We start from the raw sequence: 19526 nt of genomic DNA, 5'->3' as shown, positions 1-19526 counted from the left end.
AGGTAATAAGCGTGAATAATAATTTTGATAGCATGCTCATCCAAAACAAAAAACACATCGATATATGGCAGTACTAAAGTATTATTCCCTACCCATTTTGGACAGTTTAAAACTTCTTGGAGTTACAATTGACCGGCACCTAACCCTGGAAACCCACATAAATTGCACCACAAAGAAAATGTTTTACTCGATGTGGAGACTCAAACGCATAAAACCTTTCTTTCCTCGAAATGTTTTCCGCAACTTGATACAGTCAATGGTATTGAGCCATCTGAACTATTGTAACGGAATCTATGCAGGCTGCAAGGAACATCTAGTCAAGAAACTTCAGACTGCCCAGAACACAGCGGCTAGACTGATTTTTGGTAAATCTAAATTTGAATCTGCCAAGCCCCTTCCCATCAAAGAACGCATTGCCTTTAAGGCCTGCACCCTGATTCACAGGATAATTTATGGTGTAGTTCTCGAATACAGGCTTGATCTGGTTGACCTACCACCTAGAAACAGTTCCAGTTTAACCCGATCCTACCTAAATTTACATTATCCTGATTGTAATGGCCTTAAATATAAATCTAACTACGTCTCCAACTTCTCCTACATAGGCATACAACCATGGAATGCTTTACCCAAATTCGTAAAATCAACCCAGAACTATCTAAATTTTAGAAAATTATTGAAGACCATCCTGTTCAAGAAGGCTTACTTTCCTGACTCAACCTAACCCACCCATTCCTGGTTTTCAGTAAGATTCATCGACCTTATTAACATGTAACTTTGTATTATCTTTTGCTACCTTACTTGTTTAAATGATACCTATTTGTCTATTCCTTACTCTTACATTGTTTAATTGTACTTTTCTGTACTGTAGTCTTCCCTACGGTTCTATGTAAGCCACATTGAGCCTACAACTAGTGGGAAAATGTGGAGTATAAATGTATTAATAAATAAATAAATAAATAAAATTACGATAACTCAGCGACATTGTCGACAGGCTCAAGGTTTCAGGTTTATTAAAACTTTGATATACCACACTAGAGAAAAATTCTTTCAGGGGGTCTTTTACTAAGCCATGGTAGCGTTTTTCACTTGCGGTAGAAATCAGCTGGCGGTAAACTCAGAGTCACCTGTAGGAATATAATGGGTGACTCAGGATTTACCACCAGCTGATTTCTACTGCGAGCTAAAAACACTACCGCGGCTTAGTAAAAGACCCCCTTAGTTCAGTTTGCAAACTTAAAATAATTGAAGGAAAACATAAAACCATAGAAATAAGTACAAGAAGAAAAAAAGGAGAGTAAACTCTTGGTGGATAGTACAGGGAATAGGAGAATCAGAGATACAGAAAAGAAGTAAGCTGGTGGTCTTACATGCTACACATTGCGTTCCCTGCTGGAGGCATAATGCCATGGCTCATCTAAGAGCCAAAAGTATCTTGAAAGAGAAACGTTTTAAGGGAGGAACGAAAAAATCGAGTGAGATGTTTCTAAGCGGAGATGGGGAGGTGGACTATTCCATAAACTAGGGCCATGACACTGATACCTTGGTACTTATGGTGCTAAAGCAAATTTAATGGAAAGAAGGGATAGTCAGAAAATTAGATTGAGAGTATCTTAATGTTCTGGAAGGGGCGTAGGGAGTCAAGTGCCTGGAAAGATATAAAGGGATATCAGAGTAGTGACTTCTGTGAACCAGAACAACAATTTTGAAGTTTTGAGTAATAGGCAGGGACATCCCAGGGTGCCAGAGATAAAGGGTGCCAATTGCTTGATCCTGTGATTCACTAGCCCTATAGGTTAAGCTGGCCCACAGCTTACCTGGCGGCGTTGTGTGTGCAGGGAAAAAAAGAAGAGCTGGCAACCCTCTTCCTCTTTCTGTCTCAGGCCACCTTCCCTTGTCTACCTTTAAAGGCAGTATCCCCCTCCCAAACACTACCCGCATCAACCCTGGCATCTTCCTTCTGCTGTACCCACCCCTCCTTTGACAACTTCCTGTTTCCATAGGGGCGTGGCAGAGGGTAGATGCAGGGGCTGATGCTGGTAGCATTAGATGAAACACTGTCAGTTTTTAGGAAGGGGGAAATTGCCTTTAAAAGGTAGGTCGGAGGGAGCATGACCTGGGGGGGGGGGGGGGGGTGTGCCAATGGGGGAGTGCCAAACCAAAAGTTGGCTCAGGACGCCATAGTCCCTTGAACCAGCCCTGGTAATAGGTAACCAATATTCTTCACGGAGGAGTGGGGTGACATGGTCATGTTTTTTAGAGCCTGTCAGTAATCTAATTGCTGCGTTCTGCACCACTTGAAGATGTTTCTGTTCTGACAGCTTTAATCCATTAAGAAGACTAATACAATAATCTAAGTTGGTAATGCTAAAAAAATAAATAAATATTTAAAGTGCTTTGTGAATAGGTGTCATACAGAAAAGATCATCCTGAGCTTAAAGAATGGTCTTTGTACAATGTTAGAAATGTGAGTGAAATGATTAGTAACAGGCGTATTTTCAAAGCAGACTTACAAAGCTTCATAGCAAGCTATGGAACTTTGTAAGTCTAACTGCTTTGAAAATAGTAACATAGTAGAAGATGGCAGATAAAGACCTGTATGGTCCATCCAGTCTGCCCAACAAGATAAACTCACAGCATAATGTATGATGTGATATTATGTGTGTGTGTGTGTATATATATATATATATATATATATATATATATATATATATATATATATATAGTGCACTCCATTTAAGTGCACGACATATAAGCGCATGCTCCGTTTAACTGCATGCTGTATTTCGGTCCCGTTTTTGGCGCCATCAATTTCTATGGGGATAAACTTCGGTTTAGCGCACCACTGATAAGTGCAAGATTCGCTTATATGCATGGTTTAAGACCGCTCCTCTGCAGGAAAGACTCCGCATAAGCACACGCACGGAATATGGAAGCTGATTGGCACATGACAAAGGGGTGGTTAACTGCCACAGGCAGAATAAGTGAAAGAAAGTTGTTAGAGTGTATACTGGAGTCGTCGTCATCGTGCAACTGTAAGACTTTAACACTGGCTGAACGAATAGAAGTTCTTAAAAAATTAGAAAACAAAGTCAAGCATCTATTGCTAAAGAATATGGTGTCAATCTCAGTCAAATTTCACGTATCTTGAAGCAGAAAGATCAGCTTCTGGAAGACAGGCAAAACAATACAAATCCACACAGGAAACGTAAACGTGCGGGAAAAGCTGAGGATGTAGAAGATGCTCTTCTTCGGTGGTTTTCTCAAGTCAGGAGTAGACAGTTTCCTGTCAGTGGTCCACTGCTTATGGAGAAAGCTAATCAGCTAGCTGAAAGTCTTGGACTAACTGTATTCAAAGCCACGATTGGATGGTTGGAAAAATGGAAGGAGAGGAATAACATAAAATTCAAGAAACAGCATGGTGAAAAACAAGACGCTGATGACTTTGGTGCTGAAGATTGGGTTGTTTCAGTTCTTCCTACCATTTTGAACGAGTTTGCACCTCGTGACATTTTCAATGCTGACGAAAACGGTCTCTACTGGTAAGCGATTCCTGATGGAACACTTGCATTCAAACAAGCCGAAACTACAGGAAGTAAAACGTCGAAGGACCAACTGACAATCCTCCTTTGCTGCAATATGGATGGGATTGAGAAGTTGGAACCACTCGTCATTAGAAAGAGCAAACAGCCCTGTTGTTTCAAGGATGTTAAGCGACTTCCTGTGTCATACAAGGCTAACACAAATTTATGAATGACTGGGGAAATTTGGAAGCAGTGGCTAAAGAAGTTAGACACTAGAATGCGTTAGATTTTGTTGCTTTGTGATAATTGAGCTGCACACAGTGATGATGTCAGGCTGTCTAATGTTAAGGTGGTCTTCCTGCCACCAAACACTACCTCTTTGATCCAACCTATGGATCAGGGCATAATAGCCAATTTCAAAAAACAGTATCGGGATCTTGTGCTACGTCGTCTGATGAGCGTTATGGACAGTGCGTGTTTTTTAGCAAAAAAGGTGCCGGTACTCAAATGCCAGACCACCCTTCAGGGTGGTCTGAGGGACCCACCCCACAATTGCCAGGCTCCCTGCAACCAGTCACAGAATCTATGAAAAGGCAGAATTGGTGTGTAGAGCCTAAGCTCTTTTACTATAACTTGGGGACCATGAATCAATTTTAGCAGACAATGAAAAAGATTCCGGTACTCAGTACCCCCAAGTACCCCCTCAAAAAAAGCCCTGGTTATGGATGACCAGACTGGCAAGGATAAACGTGCTGTTGAACTGGCTCGTAATCTATCACTGTTGGATTCCCTACATATGCAGAAAGAAGCCTGGAATCATGTTACACAGGCAACCATTGTGAACTGCTACAAGCGGGCAAGCTTTGTTAAGGATGTGGAGAGGGACGAAACAGATGCAGCTGTTGCAAACACGTCAGATGAACAGGCTATTGACATCCCAGCCGGTGTTACTGAAGAGGAGTTTCATCACTATGTAGCTGTTGATTACGGTCTACAAACAGCTGACGACAGCACTGATGTCGAGATATGCACTTACGCGCAGGCAATGGCTGATGATGAAATGAGCAGCGAGGTACATGCTGACAAAATTCAACAACCTCCTGTCACTTTTGCAAGAGCACTGGAGAGTCTCAACACCGTGCGGGCCTATCTGGAGGCCACTGGATGTCAGTGCTATGACAGTTTTTACTGTCTGGCAGAAGTAGTCTATGGAACTCACAGACACAATAGTGTACAGAGGACTATGACTGATTACTTCAAGTAAGCCTAACGTCAGTTAATGGAGACTGTATAACATCAGTTAACTGAGACTGTATACTGTACGTATAATAAACAGCACTGTACATATGTTTATCAGATGTCAAGCTTCTTTGGGTCACAACGGTTACGTGCACGCTCTGGTTAACTGCATGTATTTCTTTGGTCCCAGACCCTTGCACTTCAGCGGATTGCACTATATATATATATATATATATATATATATATATATATATATATGATCTTGATTTGCCCTTGTCATTTTCAGGGCACAGACTGTAAAAGTCTGCCTGGCACTGGTCTTGTTCTCCATCTTCTGAAATTGTCACTGAAGTCCCACTCCAGTCCATCCAAATTTGTCCAGCCATAATCAGGGCACAGACCGTAGAAGTCTACCTGGCATAGGTGTTGTTCTCCAACTATTGAAGCTGAATCTATCCAGCCAGGATCAGGGTACAAACCACAGAAGTCTGCCCAGCACTTGCTTTGTTTCCTAGTTACTGGTGCTGCCATTTAATCACCGCTAGGTTTGTTTGGTTCCGTCCCTTCTATACAGGATTCCTTTGTGTTTATCCCATGCATGTTTGAATTCTGTTACCATTTTCATCTCCATCACCTCCTGTGGGAGGCATTTCAGGTATCTACTACTCTCTCCGTGAAAAAGAACTTCCAGACATTAGTCCTGAGTTGCCCCCCCCACCCTGCAACCTCAATTCAAGCCCTCTAGTTCTACCTCCTTCCTGTTTCTGGAAAAGGTTTGTTTGTAGATTAATACCTTTTAAATATTCGAATGTCTGTATCATATCACCCCTATCCCTCCTTTCCTCCAGGCTATAAATGTTCAGGTCCTCAAATCTCTCCTCATATGTTTTCTGATGCAAACCCCATACCATTTTCATTGTTTTTCTCTAAACCGCTTCTAATCTTTGTACATCCTTAGCATGGTACGGCTTACAAAACTGAACACAATACTCCAAGTGGGGCCTCATCAATGACTTGTACAGGGGCATCAACACCTCCTTTCTACTGCTGGTTATACCCCTCGCTATGCAGCCTAGGATCCTTTTGGCCATGGCCACTGCCATGTCGCATTGTTTTGTTACCTTGAGATCCTCAGACACAATTACCCCAAGGTACCTCTCCTGAGCTGTGCTTATCAATCTCTCTCCTATCTAGTACATTTCCTTGGATTTTTGCACCCCAAGTATAGCACTCTTCACTTCTTGGCATTAAATTGTAACTGATAGACCATTGACCATTCTTCTAATTTTTGGAGATCTCTTTTTTATGGTTTCTACTCCCTCCGAGTATGCACTCTACTGGCTATTTTTGTGCTATCTGCAAAAAGGCGAACCTTTCCGCCTAACCCTTCTGCAATGTCTCCCGCAAATATATTAAACAGAATCGTCCCTAGTATCGACCCCTGATGCATTCCACTACTCACCTTCCTTCCCTCTGAAAGGATTCCATTTACCACCACCCTCTGTTGCCTGTCAGTCAATCAGTTTCCAATCCAGTTCACCACTTTGGGTTCTAAGTTCAGCCCTATCAACTTATTCATGAATCTTCTTTGAGGAACTATATCAAAAGCTTTGCTGAAATCCAAGTAGATTACAGTTCTTTGGTCACCCAGTCAAAGAAATCCATCAGATTCATTTGGCATGATTTTCCTTTGGTAAAGCCATATAGCCTTGGATCCTGCAACCTGTTGGGTTCTAGAAAGTTAATTATCTTTTCCTTCAGCAGTGACTCCATTATTTTTTCTACCACGACATGAGGCTTACCAGTCTGTAGTTTTCCATTTGTTCCCTGTCCCCATTCTTGTGAAGAAGGACCACCCGAGCTCATCTCCAATCCCATGGAACCTCTTCCATCTCTAAAGATATATTAAATAAATCCTTAAGAGGTTCCGCCAGGATTTCTCTGAGCTCTCTCTGTATCCTAGGATGTATCCCATCTGGCCCTGTAGCTTTGTCCACTTTCAGATTTTCAAGTTGTTTGTAAATGCTTTTTCTGTGAATGGTGTAATATCCACTCCAATCCCAAATATACCCTCGGCAGTTGACTGTGATCCTTCAGGATTTTCTTCTGTGAACCCAGAAGAAAAGTATTTGTTTAGCACGTTCACTTTATCCTCATTACTCTCCACGTATCCATCTTTCTGTCCTACAATTCCATTCCTAGCTATTCTCCTTCCCCCAATATACCTGAAAAGGTCTTGTCATCTCTCTTCACATATTTAGCCATTTTTTTACACCTGTGTTTTACTAGCAATATTTCCCTCTTTGTTCTTTGAATTTAATCAGATATTTTTTTCCATGATCCTACATAAGTACATAAGTATTGCCATACTGGGAAAGACCAAAGGTCCATCAAGCCTAGCATCCTGTTTTCAACAGTGGCCAATCCAGGTCACGAATACCTGGCAAGATCCCAAAAAAGTACAAAACATTTTATACTGCTTTTCCCAGAAATAGTGAATTTTCCCCAAATCCATTTAATAATGGTCTATGGACTTTTCCTTTAGGAAGCCGTCCAAACCTTTTTTAAACTCCATGAAGCTAAGCTGCAAAGGCCTCAAATACAAATTAACTTACGCATCCAGCTTTTTCTACATAAGCACACAACTCTGGAACACATTACCAAAAGCCTTGAAAACGATGCATAACCACCTAAACTTCTGGAAATCACTAAAAACTAACCTATTCAAAAAGGCATACCCTGCCGATCCAACCTAAATGCCTGATCTCTGCGACACAACAAAATTAAAGTATGTAAAAGACATAACTTCATTTCCAACAAAATTAAAGTACGTAATGGACATAACTTCATTTCCTCCACTGCACGCTTCCCTGAACATGACTTTACCACAGAAACTCTATCCTCCCACAATATCACTTTGTAATGTTCTCACCGGAGCCACCAAACGCCTTCCGGTACTATGTAAGCCACATTGAGCCTACAAATATGCGGGAAAATATGGGATACAAATGCAACAAATAAATAAAAATAAATAAATAAATAACCGCCTTTACTACATTCTCTGGCAATGAATTCCAGAGATTAATTACACGTTGAGTGAAGAAAACTTTTCTCCGATTCGTTTTAAATTTACTACATTGTAGCTTCATCGCATACCCCCTAGTCCTAGTATTTTTGCAAAGCGTGAACAAACGCTTCACATCTACCCATTCAACTCCACTCATTATTTTATAGACCTCTATCATATCTCCCCTCAGCCACCTTTTCTCCAAGCTGAAGAGCCCTAGCCGCTTTAGCCTTTCCTCATAGGAAAGTCGTCCCATCCCCTTTATCATTTTCATCGCCCTTCTCTGCACCTTTTCTAATTCCACTATATCTTTTTTGAGATGCGGTGACCAGAATTGAACACAATATTCGAGGTGCAGTCGCACCATGGAGCGATACAAAGGCATTATAACATCCTCATTTTTGTTTTCCATTCCTTTCCTAATAATACCTAACATTCTATTTGCTTTCTTAGCTGCAGCAGCACACTGAGCAGAAGGTTTCAACGTATCATCAACGATGACACCTAGATCCCTTTCTTGGTCAGTGACTCCTAACGTGGAACCTTGCATGATGTAGCTATAATTTGGGTTCCTCTTTCCCACATGCATCACTTTGCACTTGTTCACATTAAACGTCATCTGCCATTTAGACGCCCAGTCTCGTAAGGTCCTCTTGTAATTTTTCACAATCCTCCCGCGATTTAACGACTTTGAATAACTTTGTGTCATCAGCAAATATAACCACCTCACTAGTTACTCCCATCTCTAGGTTATTTATAAATATGTTAAAAAGCAGCGGTCCCAGTACAGACCCCTGAGGAACCCCATTAACTACCCTTCTCCATTAAGAAAACTGCACTGACCCACCTGGGGACTCGTTTTATCAGTTCCTAAATCTGCTTGATTGTACTTAAATCAAGAATTCTATACATCTAGGTTTAATAAAGTATCCATATTTTCAAAAGTTCAACATATAACAGTCCATTACATACATTAAAAAAAACAAACAACTCTTTGAGGTCATGTTAAGCGTGGTACATGCATGAAGCAGCCTTCTAGTAGAGATTGGAGCACAGGATTTGCCTAATGATTAGAGTAGGGGGCTGAGAGCCAACATAGCCAGGGTTCAAATCCCACTGCAGCACCTTGTGATCCCAAGCAAAATACCCATTATACCTGATTGTAGCTCACCTTGAGCCATGAAAAAGGCATGAGTCTGAGCCTGATCCAAATAAAAATAAAATTGTGGAGACAGAGTCCAAGAAAGTCTGGAATAAAACCAAAGAGGAGCCTCAGGTGTGTAAAAGTAGAGGAAAACACAGAGGTCTCTGGCAGCGATAGGGTCCTCATTTACCATCGCAGTCTATGAGTCAATTTCCTTCACCTTTTGTTACTGCAGGACTTGTGTATTTCGGGCTGTAAGAAATGTCCAACTTATGGTTGCTTAAATCCCTCAGGTGATCAATTTACTCATTTATAAACATTAGAAAAATAATATTTTCAATTTCTAGTGCCGCAATTGTGTGTGTCTCTTTAAGCAAGCTTGTTTGACTCCCCACGACATTTCCAAGCATAAACAATCCCCGGCTTCGGCTCCCTGCACTGGTAGAAATAAAAGATGTGTTTACACTGAAACTGAATCACTGCTAGATGATTCTGAGGGATGAGAATCAGCTGGACTGTACTCCAGAGTTCATTAACCAGCCTTCCCAGCTTGTCACTTTATCATTTTCTTGTCCATTTTTGTTTATCAGACAGCACTTTAATCTGAAAACCAAGATGGTTGGCCCCTGCGGTAATGTATGTGTCAACAGAACTGCTCATGTCCTTCCAACATGTCAGCTACTGTTCTACGGACACAATGTCCTGTAGTTCACACTAATCTCTAAATATTGAGAAAACAAACTCCATACTAGCAGAAATAGCACCAGACAGAAACTGTTAATTATATGCCACTAGATGGTGTTATAATGACTTAGCATTTTACAGTATTGTAAAAAAGAACCTTTAATGGGGCCTCATATGTGTCCTTATTTCACTGACACAAATCCTACTTCCCGTTCAAAGAAGGGTGCCTTCTTCATTTTGCATGAGGTTTGACATAGTTTCAAAAGCTCCAAATTAATAAATTTATTACAGCAGAGGAGTAACCTAATAGTTAGTGCAGTGACCTGAGAACCAGGGAAACTGGGTTCAATTCCTGTCCCGTTGGTGGCCGTGCCACCCTTCAGACTTACCCTGTTTCTGGGAGTCAGTGTCTGTGCTGGCCCCTGCTTGTCTCTGTGTCTGTGTCTGTCTTAGGTTCTCTCTGGCTCTGTGTGCTGATTGCCCTACTGAACCTCACCTGTGTGGGCTTTGCCTCTTCCAAGATGGCTGCCGCCTCTTCGTCTCTGCCAGTATCCAAGATGGCTCCCGCTGTTACTTTCTATGGGATGCCTGCTCTGAGTGTCAAGCCTCTGTTTGGTTGCAAGGTGATTGCTGCACCTGTGGCTCTGGTGTTGATGGGCTTTATTAGTCACCTGAAGACTAGAGCCTTTGCCTTTGTATCTAATTCCATCTCATCTAAAGGTCCTGGTGTATAGAGTGCTCTGTACCCGGTGTCAGTGTTTGCTCTGTGTGAGTTTCTATGTTTGTTTGACTAGCTAGCTTAGGCACTGTGTAGCTTATAGCCTGTGTATAGCTTTGCTAGTGTTTTATGTTTGTTCAGACTAGTTAAAGCTAAGGCACCGCCTGGCTTGTTGCCTGTGCATAGCTTTACTAGTGCTCTATGTTTGTTTCCAAGGTATGACTAGTTAGCTTAGGCACCGTCTGGCTTGTTGCCTGTGCATAGCTTTACTAGTGCTCTATGTTTGTTTCCAAGGTATGACTAGTTAGCTTAGGCACCGTCTGGCTTGTTGCCCGTGCATAGCTTTACTAGTGCTCTATGTTTATTTCCAAGGTATGACTAGTTAGCTTAGGCACCGTCTGGCTTGTTGCCTGTGCATAGCTTTACTAGTTCTCTATGTTTGTTTCCAAGATATGACTAGTTAGCTGAGGCACCGTCTGGCTTGTTGCCTGTGCATAGCTTTACTAGTGTTCCATGTTTGTTCCTCGTGTCAGCTAGCCGTCCTGCTAAGCTACTGCCAAGACTATGTTTGTTCCTCGTGTCAGCTAGCCGTCCTGCTAGCCATTTCCAAGTCTGTGTTTGTTTCTAGTGTTAGACTAGCCGCCCTTGCTAGCCACTATTCCAAGATTGTGTTTGTTCCTAGAGTGAGACTAGCCGCCCTTGCTAGCCACTATTCCAAGACTGTGTTTGTTCTTAGTGTAGACTAGCCAGCTTAGGCCCCGCTGGCGTGTAGCCTGTGTCAAGCCGCGCTAGTCTTCTGTGTTTGGGTCCAGGGCATGACTTGTTAGCTGGGGCACAGCTTAGTTGTTAGCTGGTGTATAGCCTTCCAAGCCTCTTGAGTCTGCTCTGTGTATGTTCTTGTGTATGACTGGGTTGCCCGGGTACAGCGTCTCTATGCGCCTGGGTCCAGCTTACTTGTCATTGTGTTGATTCCTGCTGACTACCAGAACCCGGATAGTTCCTGATTGTCTGCCTTGCCTTCGCCTAGGTGCCAGGGGGCACTCCTGGATCTTCATTCCTGCTGTTCCTGTAAGTCCTACCGGCTGCAAGAACCTGAGGGCTCAACCCGAGGGGGAAGGCAGTCAAGTGTAGGTGAAGCCTAGGTCCAGGGTGTTCCAGTTCCGTGGGTTCCGCTCCAGTGTGTTCCAGTCCAGCGGGTTTCACTCCTGTATGTCCCAGTCCAGTGGGGCCACTCCAGTGTGTCCAGTCCAGTGGGCCCCACTCCAGTGCGCACCAGTCCGGTGCGTTCCAGTTCCGAGTGTTCCGGTGTACAACTCCAGTCCGGAGTTCCGGTTCAGTCTTTCCTGCTTTCTACCTGGAAGGTGATTTTGCCTTAAGGACTCACAAACCCCGCGCTCCCGGGGACGAAGCCTGAAGGTATGCCAAGGTCCTCGAGAGCGCGTCGAGCGCGTGAGGCGCGACAGAATACAAAGGCCATGAGTTCGGCGAGATCATCAGTCCAGGTGGGCTTCATGCCCCTAAGTTCGTGCCCTACGGACCATCCCAGGGGAACTGCCAAAAAATCTTTTTTTTCTGATTCCGAGGACAGTCTAGTGTCTATTTTGGATCCCAAGACAAGCCTGGAGAAATACCGAGAGATACTTCTGACGAATCCAGCCTTTATGGCTACTCCTGAAGCAGCAGCGGAGAAAGAGCGGATTTACCGAAGTCTGTGCCACTATGACCCAGTTTTTGGCCTTTATGACCCAGTTTCTGACATGAATTCGGCCATCACGCTCAGTGAGTACCGCCGCCAACTTCGGGAGGACCCTGATCTGTGGGATACTCTGGAGTCTGAGCTTGAAAGAAGCCGGGACTGTTCTCCGCCCGAGTTTTTTCGCCCACCTCAGCCGAGTAGCCGGCCATACTATGGTGGGGCAAGTCGTCATCGGGATCATAGTCCACAGATGCTGAGTCCAGTCCGAAGAGGGGCTCCAGTGAAGCCTCTAGTCAAGCCACCGAGGTCGGGCCGAGGGAAGCGTCAGACCAAGCCCCGGACCTCAGTTCAAGTAGCGCGGCCTCCTAGGCGCTTGAGTCCAGTCCAGGGGATGCTTCATACTGAACCTCCTCTTCCAGTCCAAGTAACGAGGAGGCTTAAGTCTCTGAGACCAGTTCGAGGAAAGCGGTCGATGGAGCCTCAGATTCCTGTGCAAGTGGCACTTCAGGTCGAGCCTCCAGTCCTCCTTCAAATAGCCTGCCCTTTGAGGTCTCCGAGTCCAGTCCGAGGGAAGCTGTCGATGGAGCCTCAGATTCCTGTGCAAGTGGCACTTCGGGTCGAGCCTCCAGTCCTCCTTCAAATGGCATGCCCTTGGAAGTCTCCGAGTCCAGTCCGAGGGAGGCTGTCGATGGAGCCTCAGATTCCTGTGCAAATGGCGCTTCAGGTCGAGCCTCCAGTCCTCCTTCAAATGGCACGCCCTTTGAAGTCTCTGAGTCCAGTCCGAAGGAAGCCTTCGATGGAGCCTCAGATTCCTGTGCAAGTGGCGCTTCGGGTCAGGTCTCCGGTTCTTGTTCAAGTGACCCGTCCAGTCAAGCCACTGAGTCCAGTTCGAGGAGCGCTCCAGATCGAGCCGCCGATCCCTGCCCTGAGGGTGTGTTCGGCCAAGCCTCAGTTAAAGTTCCGTCCCTGCCAGGAGGCAGAGGGCGTCTCGAGTTGCAAGTCCAGTCAAGATGCTGAGCCTGGATCGAAGTGCAAGTCCAGTCAAGATGCGGAGTCTGGACCGAGTTGCAAGTCCAGTCAAGATGCTGAGCCTGGACCGAGTTGCAAGTCCAGTCAAGATGCTGAGTCTGGATCGAGTTGCCAGTCCAGTCAAGATGCTGAGCCTGGATCGAGTTGCAAGTCCAGTCAAGATGCTGAGTCTGGATCAAGTTGTAGTTCCAGTCAAGATGCTGAATCTGCACCGAGTGCAGAGGTCAGCCACGATATTGAGTCTGCTATTGAGGAAGAGATGATGTTCCCAGAGGACTGTGATAGACCTTGTGTGGATTCAGCCTGGGAGAAGATCTCCGAAGCTATAGCTGAGAGAGGGTGTGTTCAACGGCTTGGAGCCCGGAGAAACCCCTTTTCTGCATTTCAGCCTGCTAGCATGCTCTGGGGATACCAGGGCCGTCTCCTCTTGAACCCTGCTCGGCAGAGGCCACCCGAAGCTAAGGTTAGAGAGACGTCCCAGTCCGGCCAGAGAGGGGCGTCCAGCCCTGCAGCTGAATCTCTTCCAAGTTCCAGTTCTAACCAAGATGCTAAGCCTGTTCCGAGTTCTAGTTCCAGCCAGGAGGCTGAGTCCGTGTCTAGTTCCAAGTCCGACCAAGATGTTGAGGTCGTCCTAAGGTCCAGTGTCCGTCAGGAGGCTGACTTTCTGTTGAGTTCTCGTTCCAGTCAGGCTCCTGAATTCAGTTCCAGTCAAGGGGTTGAGGCCAACCCAGGTGCTAGGTTCAGATTCATTTCTGTTCAGACTTCTAGCTCCTGCCAAGATGGGAATGCCACCTTGAGCCTCAGCCCAGCTTCTGATGTCAGCTGGGGTAGTGACTCCAGTCCTGTTCCTGTCATTTCATGGATTTGCCAAGAGGGTCAGGACATTGTGGGTTCCCTCAGGGGAGGGTTACTTTTGAATTGTGTTCCTCTTGATGCATCCATGTTCCTGAGATTGCCCCGTGGTGACTCGAAGGAGCTTCCTGGTCACAAGTTCTATTTTTGTTTGCCAGTTTTGATCTTCCTTGTGACTTCCAGCCCAGTGATCTATGTCTGGCTTTTGAGACCTATCAGGAAGTTTCATCATAGTTACCCCTGGATACCCGACCACCTCCGGGAGACCGAGAGGGGGGTCTTGAGGAAGGGATACTGTCCCGTTGGTGGCCGTGCCACCCTTCAGACTTACCCTGTTTCTGGGAGTCAGTGTCTGTGCTGGCCCCTGCTTGTCTCTGTGTCTGTGTCTGTCTTAGGTTCTCTCTGGCTCTGTGTGCTGATTGCCCTACTGAACCTCACCTGTGTGGGCTTTGCCTCTTCCAAGATGGCTGCCGCCTCTTCGTCTCTGCCAGTATCCAAGATGGCTCCCGCTGTTACTTTCTATGGGATGCCTGCTCTGAGTGTCAAGCCTCTGTTTGGTTGCAAGGTGATTGCTGCACCTGTGGCTCTGGTGTTGATGGGCTTTATTAGTCACCTGAAGACTAGAGCCTTTGCCTTTGTATCTAATTCCATCTCATCTAAAGGTCCTGGTGTATAGAGTGCTCTGTACCCGGTGTCAGTGTTTGCTCTGTGTGAGTTTCTATGTTTGTTTGACTAGCTAGCTTAGGCACTGTGTAGCTTATAGCCTGTGTATAGCTTGCTAGTGTTTTATGTTTGTTCAGACTAGTTAAAGCTAAGGCACCGCCTGGCTTGTTGCCTGTGCATAGCTTTACTAGTGCTCTATGTTTGTTTCCAAGGTATGACTAGTTAGCTTAGGCACCGTCTGGCTTGTTGCCTGTGCATAGCTTTACTAGTGCTCTATGTTTGTTTCCAAGGTATGACTAGTTAGCTTAGGCACCGTCTGGCTTGTTGCCCGTGCATAGCTTTACTAGTGCTCTATGTTTATTTCCAAGGTATGACTAGTTAGCTTAGGCACCGTCTGGCTTGTTGCCTGTGCATAGCTTTACTAGTTCTCTATGTTTGTTTCCAAGATATGACTAGTTAGCTGAGGCACCGTCTGGCTTGTTGCCTGTGCATAGCTTTACTAGTGTTCCATGTTTGTTCCTCGTGTCAGCTAGCCGTCCTGCTAAGCTACTGCCAAGACTATGTTTGTTCCTCGTGTCAGCTAGCCGTCCTGCTAGCCATTTCCAAGTCTGTGTTTGTTTCTAGTGTTAGACTAGCCGCCCTTGCTAGCCACTATTCCAAGATTGTGTTTGTTCCTAGAGTGAGACTAGCCGCCCTTGCTAGCCACTATTCCAAGACTGTGTTTGTTCTTAGTGTAGACTAGCCAGCTTAGGCCCCGCTGGCGTGTAGCCTGTGTCAAGCCGCGCTAGTCTTCTGTGTTTGGGTCCAGGGCATGACTTGTTAGCTGGGGCACAGCTTAGTTGTTAGCTGGTGTATAGCCTTCCAAGCCTCTTGAGTCTGCTCTGTGTATGTTCTTGTGTATGACTGGGTTGCCCGGGTACAGCGTCTCTATGCGCCTGGGTCCAGCTTACTTGTCATTGTGTTGATTCCTGCTGACTACCAGAACCCGGATAGTTCCTGATTGTCTGCCTTGCCTTCGCCTAGGTGCCAGGGGGCACTCCTGGATCTTCATTCCTGCTGTTCCTGTAAGTCCTACCGGCTGCAAGAACCTGAGGGCTCAACCCGAGGGGGAAGGCAGTCAAGTGTAGGTGAAGCCTAGGTCCAGGGTGTTCCAGTTCCGTGGGTTCCGCTCCAGTGTGTTCCAGTCCAGCGGGTTTCACTCCTGTATGTCCCAGTCCAGTGGGGCCACTCCAGTGTGTCCAGTCCAGTGGGCCCCACTCCAGTGCGCACCAGTCCGGTGCGTTCCAGTTCCGAGTGTTCCGGTGTACAACTCCAGTCCGGAGTTCCGGTTCAGTCTTTCCTGCTTTCTACCTGGAAGGTGATTTTGCCTTAAGGACTCACAAACCCCGCGCTCCCGGGGACGAAGCCTGAAGGTATGCCAAGGTCCTCGAGAGCGCGTCGAGCGCGTGAGGCGCGACAATTCCTACTGCATCTCCTTGTGACTGTGGGCAAGTCTTTTGCACCTGGGGCATTGGAGAGGTAAGTGACTTGCCCACAGTCAGAAGAAGACGTGCTTGTATATAATATGTAAATAGCTTTGTTTGTAACCAAATTCCATCCACTTTTCCTTTTCTGAAGGACCTTCACTTGCTATTGTGAAATTATAATCAACAGGAGATCCTGGAAAACAATGAACTTGTCCTTGTGATTCTTTTCTCATCACAAACTCAGCAGTAACCCCAAAAGAAATTTCTGTTAAAGGAGCATTTTAAGTTTTGTTGCATTTAAATTTCTTTTAAATATTCCACCTTGGACATGTTCTTGTCTAATGTCAGGTTGGGTAGATGATCAAGTACATAGCAGCATAGTAACCTAAGAGTTGTCAGCAGATAACAGCTACTTGGCTTATCCAGTCTGGCTATGGTGTCACTGAATACTCTGTTTATTTTCTGCCCACTGTTTTGTTTTTCTGTTCTGTTTCTCTTTTGGCATTGCAGCTGCTACATCTGCAAAAGAACTTCACAGAAAAGTCTCAATGCTTATATATCAAATTAGGGACGATGGATACATTTCCACCAATCTATATTTTATACATATCGGACCTTGAAGGCTGGTTCACTGTCTGTGCTGTGTTTCCTGTGGCCACTGGTAAAAAAATGCACACCACCAAAATGAGAGGCACACCCAAGCTCAAAACACTGGCATATGGCATACAATGTCTGGTCCAGATACACATCTCCAGAACGAGGCATACCTTCAAGCATACTATATTGAAACACCTCTGGAACTCAATGCATATACAAGCATACAACCCCTGGACTAGGTACACATTGCTGGAACCTAAGCACACACTAGAACAAGAGGCACACAATGCTGTGCACAAAGTCGGGATACATGATACAGGCTGATGTATGCAAGGCTGGGGCACAATGTACACACCGCTGCCATTGGAAGACTGCTGATCTTGGCTGGGGCAAGAACAGATGAGGAGGGAGGGAGGGATAGAAGGACAAGAGGGAGTGTACAGAAGACAGAATAAAGGGTAACATGGGAAAAGATGCAGAGGGCAAAGAGATTGTGAGGAGAAGGATATACACTCTTCTGGCATGCAGCTAATGAGATCAAGGGAGGCCTGTAGAGGATGTGGATGAATGTAGGACCATGTGTAGTGACTTATTTCAGGACTCATTTGCATAAGTCAATATGGGTTGGAAGTTTGATGACTTTGAGAAGAGAGTTGTATCATGCTGAATGGAGATGGAGATGTATATATGACACTGATGATAAAGAGACATATAAATTGAAATTGATGGAATATGTGGCTTTATGCGATGAACATCGTAACAAGTATTATAGAGATAAGATTAGACTTGCTGTTGATAGGCTGAAGGAGTTGTTTGCTACTGTGAACTATTTCTGTCATAGGAAGAGTAGAGATTTTGGTTATGAGGGACCTGAGGTTGACGAGTTTGCCCAGTTTTTTGTTGGGAAAGTACACATGTTAGCAGAAAAAGTTAGAGAGTAGTGGAGGTGCAAACTGAACCAGTTGAAAATGCTATGAATATTGGGTGAATCAACTCACTTTTACATTTAATCAATACTCTCACAGTGTGCCCAGTAATAACTCCTACATATTGAGTGGGCGGGGATCTTCAGAATTTATAACAGCAAAAACCATCTAAAGAAACATTTTTCAGTTGTAGCGATGGTGCTGTTCACTTCGTCATTGATCAACCCGCTTTCTCCTATTTTTTTCAATTTTTTCTTATTTTCAATATTTTCTTAAACTTCTTCTTAGATATTTTTAAATCTCCAAAAAGGATAGAATGTTATAACTTAACTTTGAAGAAACTTTAAGCAGCAAAATATATCTCCGGTTTAAACCTCTACCGACTTGGCCAGGTTTCGAAGGTCTTCTTCAGGGAAGAGGTTTATGTGATATATCATTTCAAACTTCACTTCTTCGTATAAACAAAATGGCTGGGTGAACATGTTTTCAGAGGGTGGATGAGACAGTAGTTTTTATTAAATGTAATGAGTTGGACGCCTAGTAATTGACTCTAGTTCCTTCTTGGTTATTAGACAACTTGCAGAACTGATAGCTCCATCATTGATTTTTCTAGTGAATGCATCATTCCAATCAGGGATATTTCCCACTTTTGAAGTCAGCAACAGTTAAACCATTGTTGAAGTCTGCTACAATTGATTCTGCTTTTGTTTGTAACTATAAGCCTATTTCCACGCTTCCGATGGTGGGAAAGGTGATTAAGAAAGTGGTTCTGCAGCAGCTAGAAAATTTTATAGACGATGTGCAAGGGCTTCATCCATTTCAGTATGGGTTTAGGAAGACCCACAATATGGAAACATTGTTTTGTCCACCATGGATGAACACAGGAGAGGGATGGACGAGAAGCGGACTTTTTGCCTCGTATCTTTTGATCTATCCTTAGTATTTGACACTGTTGATGTAACACTTCTTTTAGCTAAGCTCTCTAGATTAGGACTATGGGATTCTGTCTATGATTGTGTAACAGAGTCATGCAGGTGAAGGTAAATGATTTGGTTTCCTCTGTTTTCCCGGTACCAGTGGGAGTGCCAAAGGGCTCTGCTCTGTCGGCTTTGCTTTTCAATGTTTACAAGTCATTTTGAGGAGAGATATTTCATGATTTACAAGTGAGTTATAGATTGTATGTTGATGATATTCAGTTTTTTCCCCCTGTAATGTCTGATAATGATGTTCCCCTGGTATTAAAAAGATGTATGGACTCGGTAGGTAAATGGATGAAGGATAATAGATTACTGTTGAATTTAACGAAAACCAAAATTGTGGTTATAGGAAAGCAATTTCAACATCAATTGCAGATTGTATGATAAATGGGGTGTCTATTTCTGTGAAGTCATTTATGAAAAGTCTGTGTGTTATTTTAGATTCCCAGTTGCATTTTAAGGAATAAATAGGGCAAGTTGTGTGATCGCCTTTCTTTATCTTCAGGATGCTGTTGAGATTGAGGCCTATGTTAAATGTCTTTGATTTTTGGATCACTGTACAAAGTTTGATTTTGAACAAATTGGACTACTGCAGTTCTTTGTAGTTGGGTACTGGAAGTTCCTGATGCAGAGCACTGCAGGTGGTCCAGAATTATGGGGAGTAACTGCTTTGAACATGTCACACCACTGTTTGAAAGAAAAGCAACACTGGTTGCCTATCATGTATAGGATCTAGTATAAAGTTTTGATGTTGATTTATCAGACTTTGTATGGGGTTTCGGTTTCCCCAAGGTATATGAATCAGATGATATAATTGTATAAACCTTTGCATCAGTTGAGATCAGATAGTGATAGATGCCTTTCAGTTCCAGCCTTGAATCTGATACCTTATGCAGACATGACAGTATGTACCTTTTCAGTAGCAGGTCCATTGCTCTGGAATAAAC

The sequence above is a fragment of the Microcaecilia unicolor genome, chromosome 9 (genome assembly GCF_901765095.1).
Source record: "Microcaecilia unicolor chromosome 9, aMicUni1.1, whole genome shotgun sequence".
NCBI lineage: Eukaryota > Metazoa > Chordata > Amphibia > Gymnophiona > Siphonopidae > Microcaecilia > Microcaecilia unicolor.
This window is presented reverse-complemented; position numbering follows the sequence as displayed.